This window comes from Condylura cristata, unplaced genomic scaffold (assembly GCF_000260355.1).
Source record: "Condylura cristata isolate star-nosed mole 26May11 unplaced genomic scaffold, ConCri1.0 scaffold00042, whole genome shotgun sequence".
In the NCBI taxonomy this organism is placed as follows: Eukaryota; Metazoa; Chordata; class Mammalia; order Eulipotyphla; family Talpidae; genus Condylura; species Condylura cristata.
Window position 1 is genome coordinate 3,775,014 of NW_004567143.1, and position 8,258 is coordinate 3,783,271.

The following is an 8,258-nucleotide window of genomic DNA, read 5'->3' on the forward strand; positions in this document are numbered from 1 at the left end:
AGGGTCCGGCCCTGCCCATCCTCTCGCCCAGCAAACACTCCTCGCTGCTCATCTGGCCGAGGGGAGAAAATTCGAGAAGGATGCGTGGGAGTGTGGGTGCCACGGTGAGAGCGGGTTTCGTGGGGGATCCCTCAAGGAGGTCAGCTGGGAGATGAGCGAGCTGCAGGTTCAAAGGGTGCAGTTTACACCCCCCCCCCCAGGTGCGTGCGGGGGTATAGCTCAGGGGCAGAGCATTTGACTGCAGATCAAGAGGTCCCCGGTTCAAATCCGGGTGCCCCCTTACTAAGCTCACTTTTAGCCGGGAGCAGCCCATCATTGCCCATTATTGCCCATCATCACATCAGTGCAATTCTTCTAGATTTCATGCCACTGTTCTGAGCTCACCTTCCCGAGAAGTCACAAACCTCTTTCCGCTCAGGACACACCTGACCCAATTTGCAAGCCTGCTGCTATCCCTCCCTTGGCCTGAAGCTTCTAGAACTCATGCACTGTTCCCAGGGTGCCTGAGCTCCCCGTCCTGTGATGTCACAGCCCTTTGCTGCTGGCCCCCTGCCCACCTCCTCCAGGAAGTCCCTCCCGACACCCTCCTGACTCAGCTCTCTTAAGGCTTCTGCCGCCCAGTGGACGTGAGCCATTGGGACTAAGACTGCAGAAGGGGACAGTGTTTTGTCTCTGCCCTCCACGCAGATGACAGGGCCCGGAGGTAACAGGCACCACGGGTCCTTGTCCAGTGAAGGAATGAAAGCGCCAAGCCAGGAGCATGGCCTGGGCCTCGGAGCATGGAGGGGGCACCCCGTGCTGCGGGCTTCACCGGGGACCCCCACCGCCCGTGCTAGTGCCGCTGTGCGGTTTTAGGGAGAAACACTAACACCGACTCAGACGACCTTCTAGGTGCAGGGCGAGGCCTCACCCCACATGGAGAGAGCCTCATCAGGGGTGGGGGAGCGCAGATGCGCCAGCCCCACCTCGCGGCAGAAGAGCAGAGAAGGAAACGGATGCTCTGGGCGCCTGCTGAGATGGCCGTTCGGGCCCACCCGGGCCTCACGGACTGAGCGTTTGTCAGCAGATGGAGGGCCCAGGTTCCCGTGTGGGTGTCCCAATTGCAGCTTTTCAGTTACTGAAGCAGGCGCTGAGGTTTCTGCCCTCCCTCCTTCCTATTCAGGGGTTCAGTTGATGTGCTTTGTCTCGCGTTAAAAATCCAGGGTCTAGATCAGGGTCAGCTCCAGAACTCTCATCCAGGCCAGAGTTACAGGGGTGACATTTCCCTGGGGACCCTGATTAGGTCAGCTCACCCTAGAAGTAGACCCTATTTTATACATTAATTTAAAATTTTAGATAAAATCATTAGGGAATCCCATAGACAAGTTCTATGTTCTTTGAAGAACAAAGTGACTTGAAACATTTTTTCCTATGAGAACAAATTAAAAAGCTGGGAAAATTTCACAAACATTTCATTAAAATCGTCAAAGAGCTAACAAGCTAGACAGGAAATACTAGATGAGGATTTGGAAAGGATGGAGAACTGGAAGTTAAGACACCACACTAGAGGCTGCTTTGGCTTTGAAAAATGTTTCTCAGCCCAGAAGACAAAGCCGAGAAACTAAGTGGAGCTTATGGAAGCCTCTCGGGACTTGGGAAGCAGAAGTCAGAATTCTGGGCCCACCTAGAGTGGGGCAGGGGCAGATATATGGAGCCCTCCAGGAATTCAGCCACTGAAAGCATCTGTGCTTGGCACTGTGATGGCCACTTGGCCCAGAAAACTCAAGCCTTGAGGCTATATTAAGGTGTCCTGCCTGCTGGCATCCCTTAGACACCTGGGAAAAGCAAATGAAGGAAGATATTTCATCCATGGCCTCAAATTAGTTCCACAAAGAAATTTTTAAATATAGTGTTCAACACACAGTCAAGGATAATTAATTACAGAAGAAGCAAAATGCTACTACTGAAAAGCAATAGAAATAACAGGGCGTACAACTAGACACAGAGAGAACTACCACGCAAAGCTTGGTTTGTTCAAGAAAACTGAAGTTAAGCTGAATTCCTGAATAGGAAAGAGGGGAGGGCAGAGATTTTTCAGTAGGAAATTGGAAAGCATACAAAAAAATTGAAAACATAAATTTGATATATAAAAATTGAGAATTCAAATGAACTCAATGAACTCGTCTATATTCTCAATGAATAGAACTTGCTATAGAGAAAATTAGTGAACTAGAACATTGCAAAGGCCCTTCCTGGTGGTGCAATGGGTTAAAGCGCAGCACAGCAAGCCAGCTGCAGCTACTTCAGTGCAAATTTGATCCCCATCCCAGAGGTGACCCACATTACTGGCCCGCTGCTCCCCTCAAGAGTGTATCTTGTCAGTCGACCTGTTCTGCTCCCCACTCTGTCTCTGGTGAATCCTTTCACCACCCCTGCACCTCAGTTCTGTATGCATAAATAAATCTCTTATTTTTTTAAGTAAATAAATCTTAAACAAACAAACAAAAACTACTGCAAGTAAACCTACCCCGATAGAGGAATGGCACACCAGCTCCCCAGGGGATGTGGTCACTACACAGGAAGCTCAAAAGAATCAACAAATCAATTATCTGAACTAACAGATGTTTAGCAAGACGATCTGCTCATATCTTCAATCCCTGGATACTCCTTTACTTGGAGAAATCACAATCTTTTAAATGGTACACTAGAAAATTTTAAAATTTGTGATTTCTCCAAATAAAGGGGTCTATAGGAATTGAAGATATATGTGATTGTCTTGCTAAACATCTGTTAATTCAGATTACGCTAGAAAATCCTATAGGTAAGTTAAAAGATATTATCTTTTTATGCCCCCTAAATTACATAGACATGTTAACTTGTCTCTGTTTATGTTTTAACACTTCAAGTCTTACTATGTTTAATTCCTCATGTTAGTGTTCACCAGTGCTTCATATTCATCTTCAAAAAACAAAACAAAACAAACCTACAAGCATTCCTCTGTGTCATAGGGTAGATGATGTTTAGTTTCACTTACAAATTACCAAATGCCTTTGTCAACTTTTTTCTCATCTCTCAGACCTGTCACCTGTGGTCATTTTACTTTGTTTTTAAGAGCTGGGGTACAGGACAGAGCTGGGATGGGATGACACACCTGAGCAGAGCCAGAAGGAAAAGTCTCCTCCGACTCTTGATTCTTTGCAGGAAGACTCGGAAGCTGAATTCAGCAAGAGGAGAGGGACAGGAAAGGCCTGACCTTCTAAAATGGTAGGGGGCACCCGGATTTGAACCGGGGACCTCTTGATCTGCAGTCAAATGCTCTACCCCTGAGCTATACCCCCTGCTGTGGGAGTAAAGTCCACTTAGCACTCTTACCTGGGGGCCACACCCAGCGTGGCTACCAGCTGGCTGGGCTGGCTGGGTTGACCCAGCAGCCGGACCTGCTTTACTGCTCACTCATTTCCCTATCCAAGAAGCAACAGGCTTCTGCTCTCCAGCCCTGCAGCCTTTCCACCTTCGGTTCCTGCAAAACCCTGGGGGTTTCCTCAGATGGCAGGAGGATCTATAGTGACATCTATGTGGTAGGTTTTGTGTAAGCACCTGGAAACAGAACCTCAAAATGCCCGATGACCTGGCCAAGCATGGGACACCTCGAGTCTGGAGCTCACCTGACGCACCCTGGATGAGAGCCCCGCACAATGCCACACGGAGAAGGCAGACTCGCCCTCCGCCGCCAGGCTCCCACACTCAGCCCTTTCCCTGCCGGCGAGCGAGCCTTCTGGGGGTGACTGAGGAAAGGGGCCTCGAGCCCCGGGTCAGCTTCTGTGCGGAGGCCGGCCTGGGGCCCTGGTGTCCACCCTTATCAGAGGGTTCCTGGTTGGTTCTGCCCCTGGGCTCCGGTGGGGACTGGACAGCAGGAGCCGGGAGGAATATTTGTTCCTCCCTTGCCACCGGGGGTCCCTAGGTGCACCAGGCAGTGACTGCCCATCTCAGTGGCAACAGTGATGGCGGCCTGCATGCAGCACTCACGGGGCCAGCCTTATCCTGCCTCTTTGAGGTGGGGGGCCCTGGGGGGTCTGAGCCCTGAGCCACAGAGCTCTGCCCAGGGGGTGGCGCTGAACAGGCTCCGCCTCTGCTGTGGGAGCTGTGACTGCTCCTGCCCGGACTACCCTGTGGCACCCAGGGCGCTGGGCTGATATTCTGGGCACTGTGGGTTGCATGTGTCACCCCCACCCCCCGCAACAAAGCTATGCTGATGTCATAGGCCCCCAGCACCTCAAAATGTGACCTTATTTGCAGCCAGGTGTCAAGGATGTGACTGGTTACCACGAGTCCCGGGGGGGGGGCCTGGAATTCCTTATGAAGGGAGGGGTTTGGGGAGGGCCTTGTGGAGCAGAGGCACCTGGAGCGAGGCCGCTACCAGCCCAGGAGAGCCCAGGACAGGGACGGACGAGGGAAGGGGCTGGGGCGCCCTGGGCACAGCTTGCTCCAGGCTCTGCCTCCAGATGCCCTTGGGTGCTACGGTGCTTGGTATCAGATGGGTGCAGATGGGTGCGGGGAAAGGGAAAGTGCCCCTCGGCGTGTGCGAGGCTGGGCTTGCTCTAGTCCGTGGTCTGTGGTCTAGTCCAGGCTGTGCAGAGCTGCTGGAGCTTGAGGCCAGATGCTGCGCGGTGGACAGCCACTGTCCCCCGGCTGGTGTCCATTCAAGTCGGGAAGGAAAAGGTAGCACACAAAGGGGGCACCCGGATTTGAACCGGGGACCTCTTGATCTGCAGTCAAATGCTCTGCCCCTGAGCTATGCCCCCTCCTGCTAATGTCACCAAGCAATGAGCAATTAGTACTTTGCACTCACACAGACACCCGCAGCCCACTGACTCCCAGGAGGCTGCGAGTCCCGGGCAGCTGTAAGTGCCCACCGTGCGCCAGAACCATCCTCCCTTCCCCAGAAGACACCGTCACTCCTGGCACAGCATGGAAGGTCACTGAAGGGGCCATTTGCAAGACTGCTCCTGGCTGGGAGCACAGCCAGGGGAGTCAGAGCAGGACTGACCGGAACATTCGTAGCCAACGTTAGGCCGAGGTCACTTTCCAGGATGTGGCCCCAAGCTGACCTTCTCGCCCAAGTCTTCAAATCCCACAGCTGCTCAAGGCCCTTGGACAGTGGCGTCGCCTAGCCGCGGCTCTCACTGCTGTTTCTTCCTTTCTCTCCTTGAACGTCCCATGCGCGCCCACAACATACTTCAAGCTTTGCATTTCTTCGGGTTTCTCTCTCCTTGCCAAGGCGCTGTTTTCCCCAAGGCGGCCCAGAGATTCGGGGCACGCTGCGGGGTGAATCATAATCAATGGCAGAGGGACTCCATGTTAGCTGTTCCTATAACTAAGCGCCCCAACTCCAGCAGCTTGAAGAGACAAGTCTTCATTGTGCCACGCGGGGCTGGAGTTTGGAGCCGGGAGTGGCCGCTCTCGCTGCTGCCAGAGGCCCCCACGAGGGTGCGCGGAAGGGTCAGCTGGGGTCGTCCTCTGAAGGGCTGGCTGGGCGGAGCTGCGGGGGCAGGGAGGATGCTGCTCTCAGGGGCGCTGGCCGGAACCACGTGGGCTGCCGTGGCCTCCCACGTGGTGCCTGGCTCCACCGTGGTACGAGCAGAGCATGCTGGCCCGGCGCCGCCTTCTGGCCCTCTAGAGAGCCTGGCCACACCACGCCCCGCGACGAACGGGAAATATAACAGGGTCCACGCCCCTGAGGGAGTGGGCAGTGGGGGCGCACTGAGGCTAGAGGCGACACTGGCAGGTGCTGTCCTGACTTCCGCTGACCCCAGGAAACCCGGAGACACGTTTTGATTCTGCAGCAGTAGCTCCTACAGGCGCGTCTGGAGTAACTGCTTCCCGCCCGGGTCATTGGGCTCTCTGGGATACTTAAATGTTCAAGCCTTGCTTTGACTTTTAAAATTGTTGTGAAATACACACAGTATAAAATCTACCATCTGGGGCCCTCCCCGCTGGCACAGTGGGTTAAAGCGCAGCACTGCAGGCTGGCTGCAGCCGCTTCAATGTGAGTTCGATGCCTGCCCTGGAGCTGACCCACAGGGCGCAGCTGACCTCTCCTGACCGGCCCGCTGCTCCCCTCAGCAGTGGACTTTGTCCATCTGCCTGTTCTGCTCCCCGCTCTGTCTCTGGTGAGTCCTCTCACCACCCCCTGAGCCTCTGGCCTGTACCCCAGTTCTGTGTGCATCAATAAATATTTAAACAAAAATCTATCGTCTTAAAACCCAAGCTTAGCATTCAGCCCTGAGTCTTTGTACATTCATCGTGTCATGGACCATCACCACTGTCCACCTCCAGAACTTTACTATCTTCCCCACTGGAACCATCCTCAAGGGGCTGGCACCCCCTTGTGCTTTCTGTCTCCGTGAACTTGGCCACCTCACTTGAGCCTGCCCTTGCCTTTTGGCTTCATTCCATGGGTCGAATTTTTATTGAGTCTTTATTGCAAGCTGCCTCAGATCCTGTTTTTTGAAGCAAGCTTGGTATAAACAAATAAAATCAGATGGTACTAATTAGGCACCAGGGAAACGAAGAGAACGCCTGGGCAGAATTCCTCTGCCCCTCCCGGAAACCAGTGCCACCGAGGAGGAACAATCGAAGGACCCAAGGACGTGAGAAACACAGCAGCAGTGGACACGCAGAGTCTTCGTCCTTGGAAAGGACAGTGGCACCTGACTGACCTTACCAGGAGAGTGGACCTGCACTTCCTCCTAGTAAAAGGACAGGCAGCCACAGGGGGCACCCGGATTTGAACCGGGGACCTCTTGATCTGCAGTCAAATGCTCTGCCCCTGAGCTATGCCCCCTGATGCCTGGGCAGTCTCCATCAGATGCCTTCATAATTGCATCTTTCCAAAGCTGCGCTCTTGCCATCTTGGCCTCCCTGGGGAACCTGGGCACATACTGCCACACCTGAACCCAGCTCTTCTCAAAGCACCTCTCATTCAGCCCCCAGATGGTGGACAAGGAGGAAGGTACAGGCAGCAGACAGCTCTGCTCACCCCTAGTGTACAGGTGCTTTATTTCTCTTTTTCTTCTCCTCATCTCTCCATTTTGCTTCCCTTTCTCGGAGACCAGCGCCCAGAGTCTCTCAGGGCCTGCAGGGGCTGCCTTACCCCAGGAGAGGCCCAGCGGGAGACCCTCCTGGCTCTGCTCTGCAGTGGGGGGGCCGGTGAGTCCCAGGTCACTGGTGCCCGAGTGGGTCAGTGGTTGCAGACTCGTGGCAGCAGGACCCGGCCTCCGCCAGGCTGAGCACTGGCTTTCCGTCTGGGCCTGCCTGGGTTCCGCTGGAGGAGATGGTCTGCTCTGAGGTCGCTGGCTTTCCCGGTGCCGCGGCTGTTTTCGGTCACCGGGCGCCGCGGCTTGAGAGCGTGCGCGGGAGGAGGCAGGCTTCCAGCCACACCCAAGGAGGCCAGCGCCCAAGTCTGTCTGTCTTAGAAAAAGGAGAGAGTAGGGCTTTGGCCAGCAGCTGCTTTCCCCAGGGCCTTCCACAACCCCATGCCCATGACGTCCATGGCTCTCGGGTTACCTGCTTGCTCCACCCCCAAGGTGAGCACCTGCTGGTCACTCCCTCTCACTGCAGTCCCGTGGACCCCCTTCCTTCCAGGCCCTCAGGGCTCTCCCTGGTTCCACAGTCACGTCCACCCTCCCGGGTGTCCAGAAACCCCCCCAGGTGGAAACTCGGGTAGTGATGGGGGGCGGCGCGGGAGCCTCAGACCTGCCCCCTCGGTGCTGGCTGCAACCTCACCCCACCCGGCTCCCAGACGTCCCTGATTAGACTCCCCGAGACGTGCCTGGAGAGCCCACAGGCTGCAGGTTACCTGGGAAACCAAGCGCCCGGGAGACTGCTTAGTGAGGCTGCAGCCGAGGTGAATGCGCCCGGGGCCGCTGCAGCCCTGCGATGAATCACGCGGCGCCCCGGGGCGCCGCCCACGCACCGCCACCTCGCTGTGTCCCCCACTGTCCTCTGGCCAGGACCTGGGGACCTGGCTTTCTCCGACCCTCCTGGGCTTCCCTTTCCGTGGTGGCGGCAAAAGTGGAACCCCCGGGGGTGGAGGGGTGAGGGCGGGCGCCCCAGGGCAGGAGACTGCTTCGGGGCTCTGGGCCCCGCCCCCGCTGGCTCCCCCCCAGACACCTGCCGGGGTCTGCGCCCTAGCTGTCTCCTGTCGTCACAGCCACTGAGACAGGTCTAGGTTGGGCCCGAGCGCAGGTGAAGGGTCTGAGGACGCTCAGTCTCACCCC

General features: G+C 55.7%; 4 non-coding genes across 4 annotated transcripts; 1 reads left to right on the plus strand and 3 right to left on the minus strand.

The window, feature by feature from the left end:
• The first annotated feature begins 208 nt into the window (after window positions 1-208).
• Window positions 209-280, plus strand: TRNAC-GCA. The gene has a single exon. It is a non-coding gene; the product is annotated as a tRNA-Cys (tRNA).
• A 2,965-nt stretch (window positions 281-3,245) lies between these two features.
• On the minus strand, window positions 3,246-3,317 carry TRNAC-GCA. The gene has a single exon. It is a non-coding gene; the product is annotated as a tRNA-Cys (tRNA).
• A 1,392-nt stretch (window positions 3,318-4,709) lies between these two features.
• Window positions 4,710-4,781, minus strand: TRNAC-GCA. The gene has a single exon. It is a non-coding gene; the product is annotated as a tRNA-Cys (tRNA).
• A 1,970-nt stretch (window positions 4,782-6,751) lies between these two features.
• TRNAC-GCA lies at window positions 6,752-6,823 on the minus strand. Its single transcript has one exon. It is a non-coding gene; the product is annotated as a tRNA-Cys (tRNA).
• Window positions 6,824-8,258: the final 1,435 nt, after the last annotated feature.